The sequence below is a fragment of the Festucalex cinctus genome, chromosome 1 (assembly GCF_051991245.1).
Source record: "Festucalex cinctus isolate MCC-2025b chromosome 1, RoL_Fcin_1.0, whole genome shotgun sequence".
NCBI classification, from domain to species: Eukaryota; Metazoa; Chordata; class Actinopteri; order Syngnathiformes; family Syngnathidae; genus Festucalex; species Festucalex cinctus.
In genome coordinates, this window is record NC_135411.1 from 29,677,279 (window position 1) to 29,695,322 (window position 18,044).

The 18,044-nt window shown below is 39.3% G+C and overlaps 1 protein-coding gene across 2 annotated transcripts in view; it reads right to left on the minus strand.

Moving 5' to 3' along the window:
* LOC144022920 (uncharacterized) overlaps positions 1–16,776 on the minus strand; it is a 116,229-nt gene extending 99,453 nt beyond the window's left edge. The window contains exons 1-2 of one of the 2 annotated variants that reach the window (XM_077528130.1): positions 16,525–16,687; positions 16,362–16,438 (exon numbers count right to left, since the gene is read on the minus strand). The gene's annotated coding sequence lies outside the window, so the exon portion shown is untranslated. Of the gene's footprint in view, positions 1–16,361 lie in introns of both variants that reach the window. The other variant, XR_013284439.1, reaches the window with a different exon arrangement.
* Positions 16,777–18,044: the final 1,268 nt, after the last annotated feature.

Sequence of the window (18,044 nt, forward strand, 5' to 3'; positions counted from 1 at the left end):
ACTTCATTTACATTGCGCTTTTCCACATTACAAAGGCCCTCAAAGCGCTTTACATTTTGACTACTCGTTCATTTACTGATGACACCGCATCAGGAGCAACTGTGGGTTCAGTATCTTGTTCAATGATGGTTCAAAGTGGTCACAATGGCCTGGGGTCGACCGACAACTTCAGGATTGCAATACGACCACTCTACCGCTGAGCCATGCCGCTCCACACCAGGTGTAGTCACTCTCTCTCTCATCTGAAGTGCTAAGAAAGCCTCCAGGTCACATGCAACCCTAATGAGGACAAGCAGTGTAGTAAGTAGATTGCTGGACAGATGGATGACTAATAGTGGCGTGATGTTAAATTGTTATTAAGAGATGCCATTTTTTTAATTTTTTTTTTAAGGAATCAAATACCCGGTATTCACAAACAGAAATCTCACTTTGCACTTAGTGACCCAGCCAAGTGGAGATTGCAGAGACCAGAGCTAATAATGCATTACAACAAACTAATTTAACATTCGCATGTTTGGTTGTTTTTGTTATTCCTAACCGACTACCTTCAATAAAATGGTGACGACAAACCCTCACGACCAGCAGTGGTTTGCATCAAACAATATGGTATTTTCCGGGCATACCCTGGTCAACCCGTTACTATAGCTAGTACCAGTGGATATGGAACATAGACCAGTAGAGACTTTTCCCAGAAGAGGGCAAAAAGGTGAAGCAACTCCATATTTTTGCTGTTGTTGGTGCAGTCCCAAATGCAGCAGTGCTGGATTGCAGCTCACAGAGAGGCCAGTGTTTGTGGCAGAGGAACTCGGATGGACGAGGCACAAAGAGACCTTTGGTTTGGCCACGACACAGCGGGAATGCAATAGTCGTTCCGTGGGAAGAGGCGAGTAACCACCAGACACATCTCCCTTCCTCCCTCTCTCAAAGAAAAGGAGATGGAGACACCAACAAAGCCCCGACATGCAACAGCCCATGAATCACTGGAGGCATTATGTCCATCGAACACATGCTCCATTGATGAATCAAACAAGGGCTGATTGCTGAATTTCGGTAAAACCCATAATCAATAATTATTACCTGACATTTTGTCAACTAATACTTTGGGGCGGCGTGGCTCAGAGTCGTCTCACAACCCAGAGGTTGTGGGTTCGATCCCATGCCGTTGTGACCATGTCAAAGTATCACAAGATACAGAACCCCCCGTTGGTACTGATGCTGCGTCATCAGTAGATGAATGAGTAGTCTGTCTGTAAAGTTTGTAAATTGTTTTGAGGGCCTAGTAAGTTGGAAATGCGCTATATAAATGAAGTACCATTTAACATAGCAGAGAGGGAACACTGATTATCATCCATTCTGGAATCAAACTGCAAATTACAAGATTCATGCAGAAAACTGTGAGGCAGATGCCCCACCGTAATGCCCTGACCGAAGCCCATAATTAAAACTATGAAGCCTGGCCTGGGTCCAGCATGAGCACCACCAGCCTTCGGACTTGACGTCTGCAATCTGAATTGAATTTGTTGCCTTGCCTTGGCTACTCTCAAATAGATGAAGAAGCCTTATTACATCCCTAACTTTTTGTGAGTCCTGAATATCAGTAGACAGTTAAGCCTCAGTGGAGGTCTGTCCTCCAGGTCATCTGAAATGCTCAGTTTCCTCAAGCCCCTCAATCAAAAACACATACCTCAACCTTAATTTACACTCATGTGACCTTGATGCTTCAGCATCTCAGGCCACTAGAAGAAGTTTACCCCTGCATTGTCTTTAGCCCCCTGTGAACACCTTCATCGAAAACCTCTGGGATCCCTCGACGTCCCGTGACCTCTCCCTCTGAACTTTCCCGCCCTCCCGTGCACTCACTGGCACCTCTGCTCTGCGGCCCGGCCTCATTCATCTCGCCACCCCTCTTCGGCCAGGCGAGCTGAAGGCCCTCTTTGTACGCAACTCCCTGGGAGATATTAACCCCCTGTCTCTGTTCTCCCGCCACACAAAGAAAGCACTTACTAACCGCTAAAGCGTTAACAAACAGTGCCTTTCAAATGAACCCTGCTCCGTGCATTGCGGAGGAAAAGGGGGAGAGGTTATATGGGTGCAAGAGAGGAAGCCCATAACATTTAGCTTGTTTTAGTAGATTGCAGAGAACCTTGTAGTACTTGCTGTACTTGAATCTGATTAAGATGGCTTCCTATTAGGTCGTGTTTGATGGCGCTACAGTGGAGTTAGGGCTTGGGCGTTTAGAGTTAAGAACAAGAGAGCTCATCAGGTATTCATCGGGAAATCATCCCATTTCTTTTTATTTTTTTATTTTTATTTATTTCTTGGAAGCTACACAAGCTGGTAGACAGATATAAAGAAATAAAGATTTGGTCAAAATCACCAAACTAAACACATGCCTTATCTCTATGACCCCTTTGACCCTTCAGACAAGATCCCTTAAATTGCAAGTTAAAGTTTGGCGATTGCTTTAAAAGCAGCAGAATTAGCAATAGAGATAAAGTTCAGGGGCGGCACGGTGGATGACTGGTTAGCACGTCCGCCTCCCAGTTCTGAGGACTCCGGTTCGAGTCCAGGCTCCGGCCTTCCTGGGTGGAGTTTGCATGTTCTCCCCGTGCCCGCGTGGGTCTTCTCCGGGTACTCCTGTCTCCTCCCACATTCCAAAGACATGCATGGCAGGTTAATTGGGCGCTTCAAATTGTCCCTAGGTGTGCTTGTGAGTGTGGATGGTTGTTCGTCTCTGTGTGCCCTGCGATTGGCTGGCAACATTTTAATAGTAGAAGTCTACATAAAAATGTTGCAGAAATTAAAGAATGCTTGCGTAAAATTAACAAATTCCATGTAATAGCCATATCAGAGACATGGCTTGAAAATGAGATAACAAATGATATTGAGATGGAAGGATATGAACTGTTTACCATGAATAGGGAAAACAGAAGAGGAGGAGGTGTTGCAATTTATGTTGATAAGGTTTTTAAATGTAGTAAAGTTGAACATCTGACAACTGCCATGGATAACGTAATGGAATGTGTGACAATTGAGGTACACATGAAAAATGTACCAAATGTAATTATAAGTTGTATATATAGGACACCTGGGTCATGTCTTGACACATTTAACGATAAACTAGCAGAAATTCTTAGTTATACAAATGATAAAAAAACGCGAATAATGTGTGGTGATTTTAACATTGACCTGTTAAATCCTAATGGACACCAGAAAACAACCGACTTTATAAATATGATGTATAGTAACAGTTTATTCCCTGTCATTACAAAACCAAGTAGAATAACAATTGATACAGCTACACTAATAGATAATATATTTATAAATAAAATAGATTTTAAAATAGAAAGTGGACTCCTTATTAATGATATAAGTGATCATCTTCCGGTCTTTGCAGTTCTTCATGATTATTTTGAAAAAAAAATTATGAAGCCGTCAACTTACACAATTGAAAAAAGATTAACAACACCTAGGTCCATGGCTGCCTTTAAGCTGGACCTAGAAAAGCATAACTGGTCTGAGGTCTATTCAAAAAACGATCCTAACACTGCATATAGTGAATTCCAGTCAACAATTAACTTTTTATACAATAAACACTGTCCAATAGTTCAAATTAAAAGGAAGTATAAAGGTCCAAATAAGGTATGGATGACAAAGGGGATAGAAAATGCATGTAAAAAGAAAAATATGTTGTATAAAAGATTTCTTAAAACAAGAACTATGGAATCTGAAACAAAGTATAAGACCTATAAAAATAAATTATTAAATATTATACGTATAAGGAAGAAAGATCATTACCATGCATTACTAGAGCAGAATAAAAACAATATGCAAGAAATATGGAAAATACTAAATGATGTAATTAAAAATAGATCTAAAAAAATAAATTATCCAGAATATTTTATAAAAGATAAAAACAGTGTAATCGATAAAATTTCAGACATAGTCAATAACTTCAATGAATATTTAGTTAATGTGGGTAGAAATTTGGCAAATGAAATTCCAGAGACAAGAAATAAACATGAAATAGATAAGTACGTTGTAAATAATTCATCCACTATGTTTCTAAATGGTGTTAATGATATTGAAGTATTAAATGTTGTAAAAACATTAAAAAATAAAAAGTCTACCGACTATTTTAATATTGATATGACACTGGTAAAAAGTATTATAGAATATGTTGTAAAACCTTTTACATATATTTGTAATTTGTCTTTCCAAACTGGTATATTTCCATCAAAAATGAAAATAGCAAAAGTAATTCCTATTTACAAAAGTGGTGATAGACATATATTTAGTAATTATAGACCAATATCATTGTTGCCACAGTTCTCAAAAATTCTAGAAAAATTATTTTTATATAGACTGGATAATTTTATTGAGAAACATAAGATTTTGAGTGAATATCAGTACGGTTTTAGAGAAAAACTGACCACCTCAATGGCAGTCATGGAACTTGTAGAGGCAATAGCTACCAACATAGACAATAAAAAATTTACTGTTGGGATATTTATGGATCTAAAGAAAGCATTTGACACCATAGACCATTCTATATTAATGAATAAATTAGTGAAATATGGTATAAGAGGCTTAGCATATAAATGGATAAAAAGTTATTTGGATGATAGATATCAGTATGTGCAGTTTAAAAATACAAATTCAAAACAATTGAAGATTACTCATGGAGTTCCTCAGGGGTCTGTGCTGGGCCCTAAATTATTTATATTGTATATGAATGATATCTGTTGTGTCTCGAAAATACTCAAGAGTGTCTTGTTTGCGGATGATACAACTTTCTACTGTTCTGGAGACAACTTGAAGCAGCTTCTGACTACTGTGGAGTATGAATTAAGTACAATAAAAAATTGGTTTGATATGAATAAATTATCATTAAATTTAAATAAAACCAAGTTCATAGTTTTCGGTACTAGACCAATCACTCATCAAGTTAAAATTAGGGTGAATTTAATTGAAATAGAAAGGGTGTATGAAAATAAATTCCTTGGAGTAGTTATTGATGATAAATTACGTTGGAAACCACACATAGAAAATGTTAAAAGGAAAATGTCAAAAATCATAGGGATACTCTATAAAACCAAGGAGGTCCTGAACATGAATTCACTATATACATTATATAATACATTATTATTACCATATTTGACCTATTGTGTGGAAATTTGGGGAAACACATATAAAACAAATACTGACACTGTTTTTAAATTGCAAAAAAGAGCCATGAGGATTATTAATAGATCAAAATATACAGAATCAACACATCCACTATTTATTAAATTAAATACAATGAAATTTTATGACTTGGTTGAGTTTAAAATAGCACAAATAATGTATAAAGTATACAATAATCTACTCTGCCACAGTACTCAAAAGTTGTTTGAAATTAGAAACTGTCCTTATGAGATAAGGGGTACAAGTGTATACAAAAAACCCAAAACAAGAACAAATATTAAGCAAAGGTGTGTCTCCGTTAAAGGAGTTAATTTGTGGAATAACTTGGGAACCGAACTGAAAAGATGTAATTCACTTGTTGAATTTAAAAGAATGTTTAAAAGTAAAATTCAATATTATTATTTAAATCAGATATGAGTTAAGAAGATTGTAGAAATGATTTATTCATTTACTTATTTTTCTTTGATGTATTAATATGAGTGTAATGAAATTTGTATATATGTGTGTTACTAGTGTATTTTTATTTTTATTTTTAATTTATTTTTTTATACGAGTAGCATTATATTTTCTTTTATTAAAAATGTAATTTATTATAAATAAGTGATAGGATATGAAGAATAAGGGGTAGGACTGGATAAGTTTTCAACTTCTTCCTACTCCCTTGAACATATACATAGATATTTATTGGATGTTTCTTTTATGTTATTTTATTTTTTTACTTTTAACTTTGTGTTTATATAATTATACGTGTATATGTGCATATGTTCAATAAACTTCAACTTCACCTCAACTTCAACTTCAACCAGTCCAGGGTATCCCCTGCCTACTGCCCAGAGCCAGCTGAGATAGGCGCCAGCACCCCCCGTGACCCTTGTAAGGAATAAGCGGTCAAGAAAATGGATGGATAAAGTTCAGACACTTTTGTGAGTTCAGTGAACACCTGTGAAGACACCACTACAATCACATGCACACAATCACACGTTATCGTCTATAATGTATTCCAACAGTGAGCAGGTGAACGGTAGGTCAGCAACATTAGAGCCTGAGTGATGATAGTGCAAAACCTAACAAGAAGCCAAAGAACAACGTTGCACTGTATCATTTGTGCAATAGGGGAAAAGTACTGAATGGAAAAGAAAACATTTGGTCAAAAAGTTGGAATGTGTTTTGTCTTGCTTTTGACGTTTTGAAAGTGGAGGGTTAAACAGGAGGCAATAAACCAGCAGGGATAGCAGTTAAGACTTTACAACCATTGTTAAACTGAGGCATTGACCGTTCAGACTACACAATATGACAATCGAGGCATTGGACTTGATGATGATGATGATGATGATGATGATGATACTGTATGTGTATGCTTTGGATCATGAGCTGTACCTTTCCATACAGACATCACACAGATAATTAGGTGGATGAAGATAATCATACGCTTCTCCTTTCAAAAGAGAGATAGCTCAGTAGATAACATGACACATGGTGTGGTATGCTTTGCATCATAAGCTGTTTCCTGAGGAGGATGACAAATGATGCGATATACTCTTGGATATATAAGCTGTTCCTTACCGTAGATAGTGAGATAGGTGGCACATGATATGGTCTGCTTTGAATGAGAGACCCATAGAGCAGATAGCTAAATGGCACATTATGGAGTGTGCTTTGGATAATGTGTGGCTCCTTTCTATAGAAAAAGAACTTTGGATCATGAGCTGTATATTACATTAATGCCACATGATGTAGTATGCTTTTGATCATAAGCCTTTGATTTCCATAGAAAGATGACACATGCTGTGGTATGCTTTGGATTACGAGCTGCAATGTCACAATGGGGAAAGGCTAGCTTGCAAGCGAACAGCATTGTCCAGTAATGGTGGGAGGCAGAATTGCATAGCACATTTAATTCCCAAACATTATGAGCAGTAACCTTATTTAAAGTGGTTAAACTTCTCTCCGGAGCCATATGGTTGATATAGCAAAGTAGCAGAAAGTTGGGAGAGGGAGCACTTAGTTCACAAGCTAACCTGTTTATCTACTAGCGGGGGGAATGGGGTTGGGGTGGCGGGTGTTAGGGGACGCAGCTGTTTTTATATAGTGCATTTAACAGACAAGGTGACTGTGTGTTTTACATGATTGGATGTACAATTGCTGTAAATTCAAGTGATACAGGCACGTAGTCTGCGACTAGGGATGTAACTACAGTGTTCCCTCGTTTTCCGCTGGGGTTAGGTTCCAAAAAATACCCGCAATAAATGAAATCCGTGAAGTAGTTAGCTTTATGTTTTACAACTCTTATAAATGTTTTAAGGCTCTAAAATCCCCGACCGCACAATTTATACACTTTTCTCATTGAGGCATTTACATGTTCTCACATTTCTCTCTTGTTCAAACATTGACAATGTTCAAACCTTCATAAATTTTATAAAATGGGTATATTACTGTAAAAAAATATGCAAAATTGCACTTAAAAAAAAATCTGCGATACAGCGAGACCGTGAAAAGTGAACCGCGTTATAGCGAGGGAAGACTGTATATCCAAAAATCACGATACGATACTATCACGATATAAAGCTCACAATACGATAATTATCACGATATTGTGGGGAGGTTGCCGATATTTAAATTAGGTCCCAATATTGTGCAAAAAATGCGCTCATACAATTTTTGTATATAACAGCAATACATATATACATATAAACTACCATCAATCTCTAATAGCATTTAATATTGTGGCACTTATTCACTTAATGCAAGCTCACTTTGAGTTCCTCCACATATTGACTCGCTTCACAAGCATATTACAATCCCCTTCATCTGACAATTAGTGATTTTAAATATAGAAAGGCAAAAACATCCCTAATAATAATTAAACTACTAAGAAACTAGCCACCAGAGGCTGCTAGAACTGCACAAATGGAAATAAATCTGACTTTTTTTAACAGATGTATACCTTTTAAATATCGTGAACATGACGACGACGATATTGTGGCCGTTTTAATATCACGATATCACGATATTGCCATTATCGTTGCATCCCCATCTGCGACTGAGCAGAGCTCCCGCTTGTGTTTATAACATTAATGGACTCATAGTAATGTCACAAGTAGTTGTGAGTTGTAGAAGACTGAGATTTATTACAAATTAAAATTACAAATTATTTCCGTGCTAGTCTGCCATTTGACGGATGCCGTCAGAAGCGTCGTCCGGCAAAAATAGAAAATAGGTCTAGCCGTGTGGAGTGCTCCGGCACGACGCATCTGAGCCGCAGTCGATATGCAACGCACACGTAGCCTGTGTAATTTGAACAAGCTGATAGAATGGAAACGAATCGGCTACGCCGCCGGAACGCAGCGGAGACGCAACGCACACGCATTCTGTGTAATCCCGGGGTCAGGGTTGGAACAACCACTCTGCCACTGAGCCACATCGCCCAACACCAACAACTGGATGAATCGCTATTGAAATGTCGACAGTGCAATTTGAGATCAGGACAAATCCTGGGCCCCACACATCTGTCGTAAACCCGGCTACAATGGACTAACTGTATGGTTTAATGGCAAGAAGGCAGCCTTCAACTTTGCTGTCCCGATAGTCTGGAAGGAGCCACAAAGCTAAGCAGATGATTACTTTTGTCTAACAACTATAACTGTTTTCAATACTTCGTCTACAAAAAAGATAAAATATCCCAACCTGCCCTCAGCTATGAGACCTGTTCCTAACTCAGATGACCTCCCTCAGATCTTCCCTCATCAGGAGAAGAAATGCCTTCAAGGGGAAGAATCTGCCAGGTCATTCATTTTCACAAGATGGAGTTGTGCTAAAAAATTGCTTGTTTGTGGCAGTTAGCGATGGCTAAAATGTGCAATACTGCCAACAACAGGACCATCATGAAGTCGATATGTTTAGGATTGTTCAGGCTTCGCACAGGTCTTTCCATGTGGACATATTTGCGTAACCAGGACAAAAAAGGGGCCAAGCATTTTGTCAATGAAGTGACTTAAACGGATGTTCTTGCACAACAATGACTTTGTTCATTCTCAGAGGCTACTAATGGAAAACAAACCACTGTTCACTTAAGTCAGAGAAGATTGCAGGGTAAACAATCCGACCGTCCCGTCTGAAACACATCCTTCTATCCATCCTAGCACATGGTTACGCGAGGTTGAAAATGAGACCCAGAAGTGGGTGGCGAACGGCTGCGCTTCGAGTTGCTGGAAACGTCTTTCCACATCTGACTTTTCCGCCGATGAATAAGGCTTTGTCTGCCGGGGAATGAGATCCATATCTCCCATTTGGCATCTCTGTGTCGTCACTAATGACAAGCAGATGAGCAGACAAGTTGTGCTTTGCGCTGCTTGTGTGAGTGTCTGTGTGGACCTTGAATTATTTTATTTATTTATTTATTTTTAAATTGCAGAGCACAGTCTGGGGTTAAATTGCGGTTTTATACCCTGATGGAAAAATGCACGCTAATAATAGAATGGTCTCCGTCAGCAACACGTTGAATGCACAAAACTTTTAGGTTTTCTCCTGGCATTTCATTTCTCATTCCAAACAACACACGTTAGTTTGAACATGGTAAAGGCAACAAGATGGGTATTTATTTTACAAAAACAAAGGTTCACGTTTGTAGACTGCAACCTTGTTGAACTTCAGTTTTTTTCTTGACGTACAGAATCAAGGAAAAAAAAATACCACAGATGTCTTTGGTATTCTTGGCATGACAACCTCCTGGACTGCGCTGCAATAACAGCTCACAGAATTCTTTTTAGTTTGTGTCAATCATTCAATTCCTGCTCATTGTTGTGAGTTGCTGGGTATATCGTGGAATGACCCCACCAGAGCCTACGCAGCAGAGAAGGCGACGCTGTCAGCAACTTAACAAAACACACGCCTAGTCGAGGTCACCTGCTGGAACAGCAGGGTAGGTGTCTGCTGACTCTGGGGCAAACAGCTTGCGAACAGCTACAGTAAAGACGTCATGGCAGGCGTTTAGCGCCGTGGTTCCCACGCTATTACGTCCCAAAGACAAGCTGATGGACGTGTGGCCAACCTCGAGCAACGACGTTGAAAGCAGACGGCTTCCGACCGGTGGGGCCTTCATAAAACTTTGCGATGTTTCTCAAACCGCGACGTTCTCAAACTTCTCACGGGCCACATTCATTCGGTACAAAGGATCTCTGTTCTGCTCCGGCCTCCCTCAGTAGATCTCTTTGTGAACATAGGGCAGCAAGTCCTCCGCGCTGGAATGCCCCCTTCTCAGGGTGAGGAGGTAAAACTCACACAGGGGAGGGGGACGCACAAACACGTCCACACTCCTGCTTATTTTTTCAAAGACGCTCATAATTAGATGTACGCAGAAGTCAAACCGAGGTCACCCCGCGCTTCCATCTCAGAGAACGTCTCCCTCAATTAAGAGTGGCGGCCTTTGGCGGTCGTTTGGGTTAACCGCTGTGCATGATGTTCAATTACTTTGCCATTTCCATGGATGTGAACAGAATTAGAGAAGGAAGGGAGTGTCCAGAGAAGGACGGAGTCTCAACGAAACACTAAGGAGCTGTTCAGTAGTGGAATTTATAAGGGAGGATGAATATCGCCCTTTGTGGTGAGCAGATGTTGGGATTCTACGTGTGTCTGCGTGTGAGTGTGTATTTTTAAAAAAAGGAAGTTCTTGGCGGCCAAGGCTCAGGGCCTACAGATGTCTGGACTGCACCGCTCGAACTCGGCCTCTAAAGGCAGCAAGCAGCTGCTGTCGGAGAGAAACAGGCTGCCCCAGTGAGAGACTGGGAGGGGGCCAATGGACCAAAAAAAAAAAAAGAAAGAAAGAAAGAAACAACAAGAAAGAGCCTCTTTCACTGCCTGGTATGTCCTTCTGGATCCCTACACAATGTATCCTTTGAGGACGCAGAAGAATAACATTTTGATTGAAAGTTTTCTCTTCCTGGGAAGTTTGGGTCATTCGCCTTGTGAAGGGTTGATGCTGAGGTTAGCGTCGTGGTCGCAGTCGGGGATGCAACATAAGCAAATCCGGTGGAGAACTCATGAAACCAGAAGCATCCATCTAATTTTCTGTACTTTTATCCGTTTCAGTGCTGTCCCAGCGGACTACAACCTGGTCTGTTTGCTATTCAATCATAGAGAGACACATTCGTTTGCACGAATCTTCATACTGACACTTTGTAAGAATTGAAGCCAAAGTAAGGAGAGTAAACCACTTCAAAGTTAAATACAACTAAACAGTACAAAAGTACTGTAGTGCAATGTACAGTTTGAACATCAAATTCAGTGATTCTTTTCATACCACTAGAGGGAGCCGCATCACATTTTGAGAATCAGTGCACTACAACATCAGCTACTCAGACATTAAAAGTATTAATTGGTTTCTAGCAGACTGGTTCATTAGTCTAATAAAACCTTGGTGAATGTTATATCAAAGTCTGGGCCTTGAGCTAAATGGCTGATGCCAACCCAGACAGTTTATTATGCAAACAGACTCCCCAAGGGGCAAGGGAATGAATTCTGATTCATTATTAATAACCTAATGGCTCTGTTTTGACTCGCAGGCATTTAAAATGTGAACAATGTCCAAAGGAACTGAACCACTCGGTCAAAGTAGAGAAAGAAAGTACAAGAGGTTTTTATATGTTTTATATTTGTTTCTGTATTGAATATGTAGACTGAATATGAAGATGATGTATGAGGTGAGATCATTTTATAAACCCGATATGGGTTTCCTTATCTCTCCTGCACAAAATATTTTCAATGTTACAAGTATTTTTATATTGTCTTTTTGTCTGTGTGAATAAACGAAAATTAAAATAAAGAGGTGCTTGTCCAGGGATCAAGGACTTAGTACACCTAATCACAAGGTACCATTCAGTTGTGTTTAACTTTGAAGTACATGACATTTGCATATAATCTTTTAGAACTGTTTGCTGTACAGCCCGTATTAAGTACAGTTGTGCAGTGCCAATGTACTCTGCTTTGCTGTTGATGTACACTTCCTTCGAACAGTCTATGATGCAATATTTAGACGATGGCACTTTTAAAGCTAAATTTTAAAAATATATTTGCTGTAAAATGTTTGAGATTAAGATAATTAGAGATGGTTGAGTACTGATACCAGGTATCGGCATCGCGTCGATGCTGGGCTTTTAAGGTATCATCAGTACTTGCACCGCTTTACGATCAGGAAACAGAAATTAGAAATGAGAAGAATAGAAAATTGCTCTTAATTTTGTACATTGTAAGACAAATGCTATATTGTAATATAGGTCTTTCTTTAAAAATGATCTGTCATTGTTTTTTGGTGGAAATGTTTTGAATCAAAAGTACTAGTGGTATCGATATTTGGTATCAAGAGTTGAGTATTCATACTGGTATTGGTTTGGAAAAAAAAGTGGCATCGAACAGCCCTCAAGATAATATAACATTCCCTGATCTGTGTCAGTGAATACAGAGTCTGAAAATAGACGCAAAAAGCAAAACCGAAGGCAACAACGTGAAAGGGAGGAGGCCTGGAAACTATCTGAGAGACAACAGGAGAGCTGAAAACATGGAAAAGCAGCAATAGCCTCGACCGCAAACAGCCTTGTCTGCCTGGAGAATTCATAAACACACGATGGGGTTTCTTGGGATGTCTGGTTATCCCATGAATGGATTGTTTGTCAGCCGCCGAGACAATGTGGGAAGCAACGGACGAGGCAGAGACAGTAAAAACTATTCACATGGAGGGAAAATGTAGGAGGGAGGGGAAGGTTGCGGGGTGGGGGGTGGTCGGTCTAGTGGTGAGTTACAGTTAGCCCTCTGTCTAAGTGCTCCCTTCTGGCTTACAGCACATTAGATCAACTCAGTCACATTGAGCGTGCCGCTTGATGGATGCGAGGAGGAGGGATGGCTGGTGTGAGGCAACATGGCAATTCAAGACAGGTCCCTTACATTTGCATTTCAGAGAACATTAGCAAATTCTGCCTGGTTATGACTGCTTTTAAACAAGTTAAGAAAAATACAGAAGTTCTTCAAATAGCATCCGTCTAGCAAGTTGACATCCTGCCCTCAATTAGTTGCCCGGTCATTCACTTGAGACAAACAAAGGACCCCCTTTACTATCAGGTGAAAAAAATACGCAGACAGTTACTGTACATGGGCATTGTGATGAAGTCGTTGCTCTACAGCGTGGGTGTGAAAACTAGCCAGTGTCTGGATACTTTAGTGATGTTATTCCAGTATCATAACATTCTATTTTCTAGTCACAATTTGCATGGTCACTTGTTGTTAGGCAGGATTCAAATTTTGGGTTGATGATAGGAAGTTGGATGATACACACCCCCATTAAAATTACAGGATTAGATGAATAATGGCACAATGTAATTTATACATATTAAATGAATCTCTGCTCTGTATTACATACAAAACACATTGCTTTTGTACAGTCTTTTCCAGTTTTGCTTGGTCATGAAAATGATTCATTTTGTTCATTTTCTTTGCCAGCAATTTACAGGCAAAACATTGAAATACTTTCCTGGGACTGCCACACATCATCATTTGATGTAATTAAATTAAATTGACCATTCCGCTAAATGTGTGCCTTTTGTGATTCCAGGAAATAAAATTGACAAATATGAGATCCAATACATTTTTTTTTCCCGTCAAGCAATGCATATTTAATAACACAATTACAAATATTAATTTCAACTACCATGAAAACTGGGGGAGGGGGGACATTTCTTGCATGTTCCATTAGACTTTACCATGAAATATAATCCAATCCAATAACAATCTAATCCTGTAGAAATATGTTATATTTTTACATGTTTGTGTTATACCAAGTATAGTTTACTTTAAAATAATAATAATAATTTAAAAAAACATATTACATTGACACCTGGAATAATTACATATCTATATACAAGGACTCTCAATTGGCCTCTCACAGCTGAAGCCAAAGGGCAGCCATCTTAAGTTGCCACTGTTACTGACAACTTCAGTTGGTGTTTTACGCCAGGATCCCTATATGGTGTAATGAGATCTTCTCAAAAGAACGGTACTGTTTGTATATCACTATCGTGACTTACAAAGGTTTAGGTTTACATATCGCAGCAAATGTTGTCCTGATGGCCTTTGCTTTCATTTCATTGTTGATCAATCGCAGCAGACGAACATTTAGCACTTGGAGATATACCTTATTGAAAAAAGTTATAATTGCATTCTTACAGATGAAATGTGCATGTAGCACTTCTCGTATACATTGTACCCTCGCGATAACACTTTTCGCAGATTATTTTTTAGTGCTATATTGCATGTATTTTTTTTTAACACTAATGTACCAATTTTATCAAATTTAGAAGGTTTGAACATTGAGAATGTTTAAACAAGAGAGAAATGTGAGAAAATGTTAATGCCTCGATGAACTGTGTGGTGAGGGGTTTTACAGCCTTAAAACAATAACTGTACGATAAAACATAAAGCTAACTACTTAACAGATTTCATTTATTAGAGTTGAAAAAAGGCATATATTGAAGCTTATTCCCAACAAGTAAATGTCACTGATTCAGTTGGAATCTTGACATGACAGTTCTAATGTACAATATGTGCCTTGGAAAGTTGCAAAACGCTGTCGTACACTACAACTTCTCCTTTAGGTGTACTTTATGGTTCATTTCCACTTTGACACTTTAAGTGTGATGGTTTAAGCAAGGCCTAGGCAGATGCTTCCATGACTTCTTTATCCAAGTGAAACAGGGCTCCATTTACATAAATCTACACCATTAGTTGGGCTCCCAATGAAGATGGAATGAGGATAGCACACAAGGAGGGAAAATAAGGCCCACCCCCGCAACCTTATGTGGTCTGAGCACACGATCCAGGAATGCGCTGGTATAAACGAGCCGGTCTCCTTGGCACAAGATCGGCCGTGTGACTGCTTTAGATGACAGCCACGACAAAGACTCCTTTCTTGCTGCCTTTAGTAACGACAACGCCAAGTGTGACCGCACACAAGTAATACAAACACAAACAATGACTGTTCCCGAGATGTCGTAAAACAAATAACTGACCAGGATGTCTACGGTCTACGGAGAGCGGCTTCCACATTCTCGATTCGTTATTGTCGTGTCAAAAAATTCCGTTTAACTTATTTCATGTTTCAGATTGAAACAACAACATAAGGGTTGTTAATAGAAAGCAATTTTATCTGTCTGGATGGCTTAAAGCTAATGCTAGCAGAACAGCTGAAAGAACTGAAGCTAAGAAATGAAAATGCATGAAACTATATTGATAACAGCGGTCCTTTTTTAACCAGGAGCGATATACTGTCTTGTTAGCTTAGCGTCATGTATGGTACATATGTCTTATGTTAGTGTTAGTGTGACAAGATTTTCAAAATTAAAAACTGGCACACTACAATTTCACTGAAAATAAAACACAGCAGGGCGGCACGGTAGTCGAGTGGTTAGCACGTCTGCTTCCCAGTTCTGAGGTCTCCGGTTCGAGTCCAGGCTCGGACCTTCCTGGGTGGAGTTTGCATGTTCTCCCCGTGCCTGCGTGGGTCTACTCCGGTCTCCTCCCACATTCCAAAGACATGCATGGCAGGTTAATTGGGCGCTCCGAATTGTCTCTAGGTGTGCGTGTGAGTGTGGATGGTTGTTCGTCTCTGTGTGCCCTGCGATTGGTTGGCAACCAGTCCAGAGTGTCCCCCGCCTACTGCCCAGAGCCAGCTGAGATAGGCGCCAGCAGCCCCCGCGACCCTTGTGAGGAATAAGCGGTCAAGAAAATGGATGGATGGATAAAACACAGCAAATTCTCACCAGGAATTACTTATAACAAATTGAAACGCTCGTCAACCTGCTGACTCGTGTTTGCCAGTGTTAAAGTTAATGCAAAATACTATCCTGGTTGACAGTTCAACAGCACTAAACAAGACAATGCACTTGTTGTTTACCTCATGATCCCACAATGTAACATTGATATAATGCAAGCGATTAGCTGCGAATGAGAACTAGGGCTGTCAAGATTAGTCGACCTGCTCTTACTAGACGCACATGCGCAGTAGCATTAATCCGGGTCAGACGTGACGCCGGCACCAGCTGTATAGTATGCTCTCATGGCTAACCGACATCGGACTTCGAAGGTTTGGGAACACTAAAGCGAATAATGTTCAATGTAAAATATGCAAGACAGACCTTGCCTCTCACGGCAGTTGAGACGGAAGCACCTTTTGTCGAATCCTTCTGACGGCGAGGGACAGTCATCTCAGCCACTGTAAGTTATTTGGATGGTTAGCGTAGCTAAGTGCTAACGTGGACGTTCATTTAGCACACACTGTGTGATAAAAAACGTGCCCACGTTGGTTACAGCTTTTAAGTCCTCTTCTCCTGCCTAGGGACCTCCAAGACGATGGTATGGCGACTGAGCAGGCAGACTCTCGTTTTCGTTGTTTCACACAAACTTTTATTTTAGCAATCCTCAACGACAGACACACGCAAGGTCTTCCGCTCTCCTTCTCTTTCCTAAACAACACCGCCCTCCTGCGCCAAAGTGCGGCACTACAGCACTTAAAGGGCCACGCTTGGCCTGTAACACAGCGATTTTATGGCTGAATAGTAAATGTGGCAACGATGTCTTAACGCTACGTTACAGTGCTAAAAGGCTCCGTTCCACTTCATTGGAGAGCTTTATTATGAAGCCATCAACGTGCATGCCTCAAAAGTATTTTTTATATTGTGTATATGTTTGTTGTATTCATATTACTAATTGCTATTTAGTTTTGGTTTTATTTTCAAATGCACTCAACATTTGTTGTTATAAATGTTAAAGGCAACAGTTTTTGAGCTGAAAGTTCAAATGTACTATCGGCATAATTTTCTTTTTTTTGGATTGCACAAGGAATTCTGGTACAAACTGCACTTTAATAAAAGTTGAATGTACTGCTAGTCTGTTAACTTTCACCTGTCACCATCTTTATTACTAACTTGTACATATATCTTAACAAATTCAAGCTATATGTTAATAATAGTTATATAAGAGTAGCTGCTTGCTTGTCAGCCCCTTAAAAATATTGGCCTAAGTCGTCAAAATAATAATAAAAAAAAAAAATTCTGGCCACCTTTGCTAAAATTGGCTACATCCTTAGTTAAACAGATTATTATTTTATGTATATATAATTATATCCCTGAAATGAAAATGAACACATAATCAGAATGTGTTTCAGTTTTTGGGGTTTTCTGAGAAAAAAAAAAAAGAGTCGAAAAAAGACTTTGGGCAATTATTTAAGGAGGCTGGCGATCCGATCCGATTAGTCGACTAATCGCGACTACTGTTGGTGACTCGTCGACTAGCAAAATAGTCGCTTGTGGCAGCCCTAATGAGAACCAAATGTGTCTGTGAAAGTGAATAGAAAGGAATTTACCAGTTAGATGTCTTCTTTAATTGTAACATGAAATGTAAAATACATATTAAATACTACATAAAAGCTTTATCTTTTGTAAAGTTCTACATCAATAGTTAATGATGCAGACAGAGCAATAGTAACAGACTGAATTTTTATGCTATAAGAACGATAAAGGTGGTGTTGGTTGGTGGTTAACATGCCTGCCTCATGATTTTGAGGCTAGGGCTGTCACTAACGACTTTTTTTTTTTAAGTCGACCTTCCCTCTCATATTTTTAACGACTAATCGACTTTTTATTATTAGAAATATTATTTATTTTTTTGTTTTTTTTTGTTTTTTTGTTTAGTCTTGAGGCTGCAAATGTTCGTGTGTTGAATTGAGTGGATAATCTGGATATAAATACCCATTGTTACTTATATTTCCTGGACAATAATAGTCTTCCATTTACAGTTTAACTGCGCACATGCATTCACGC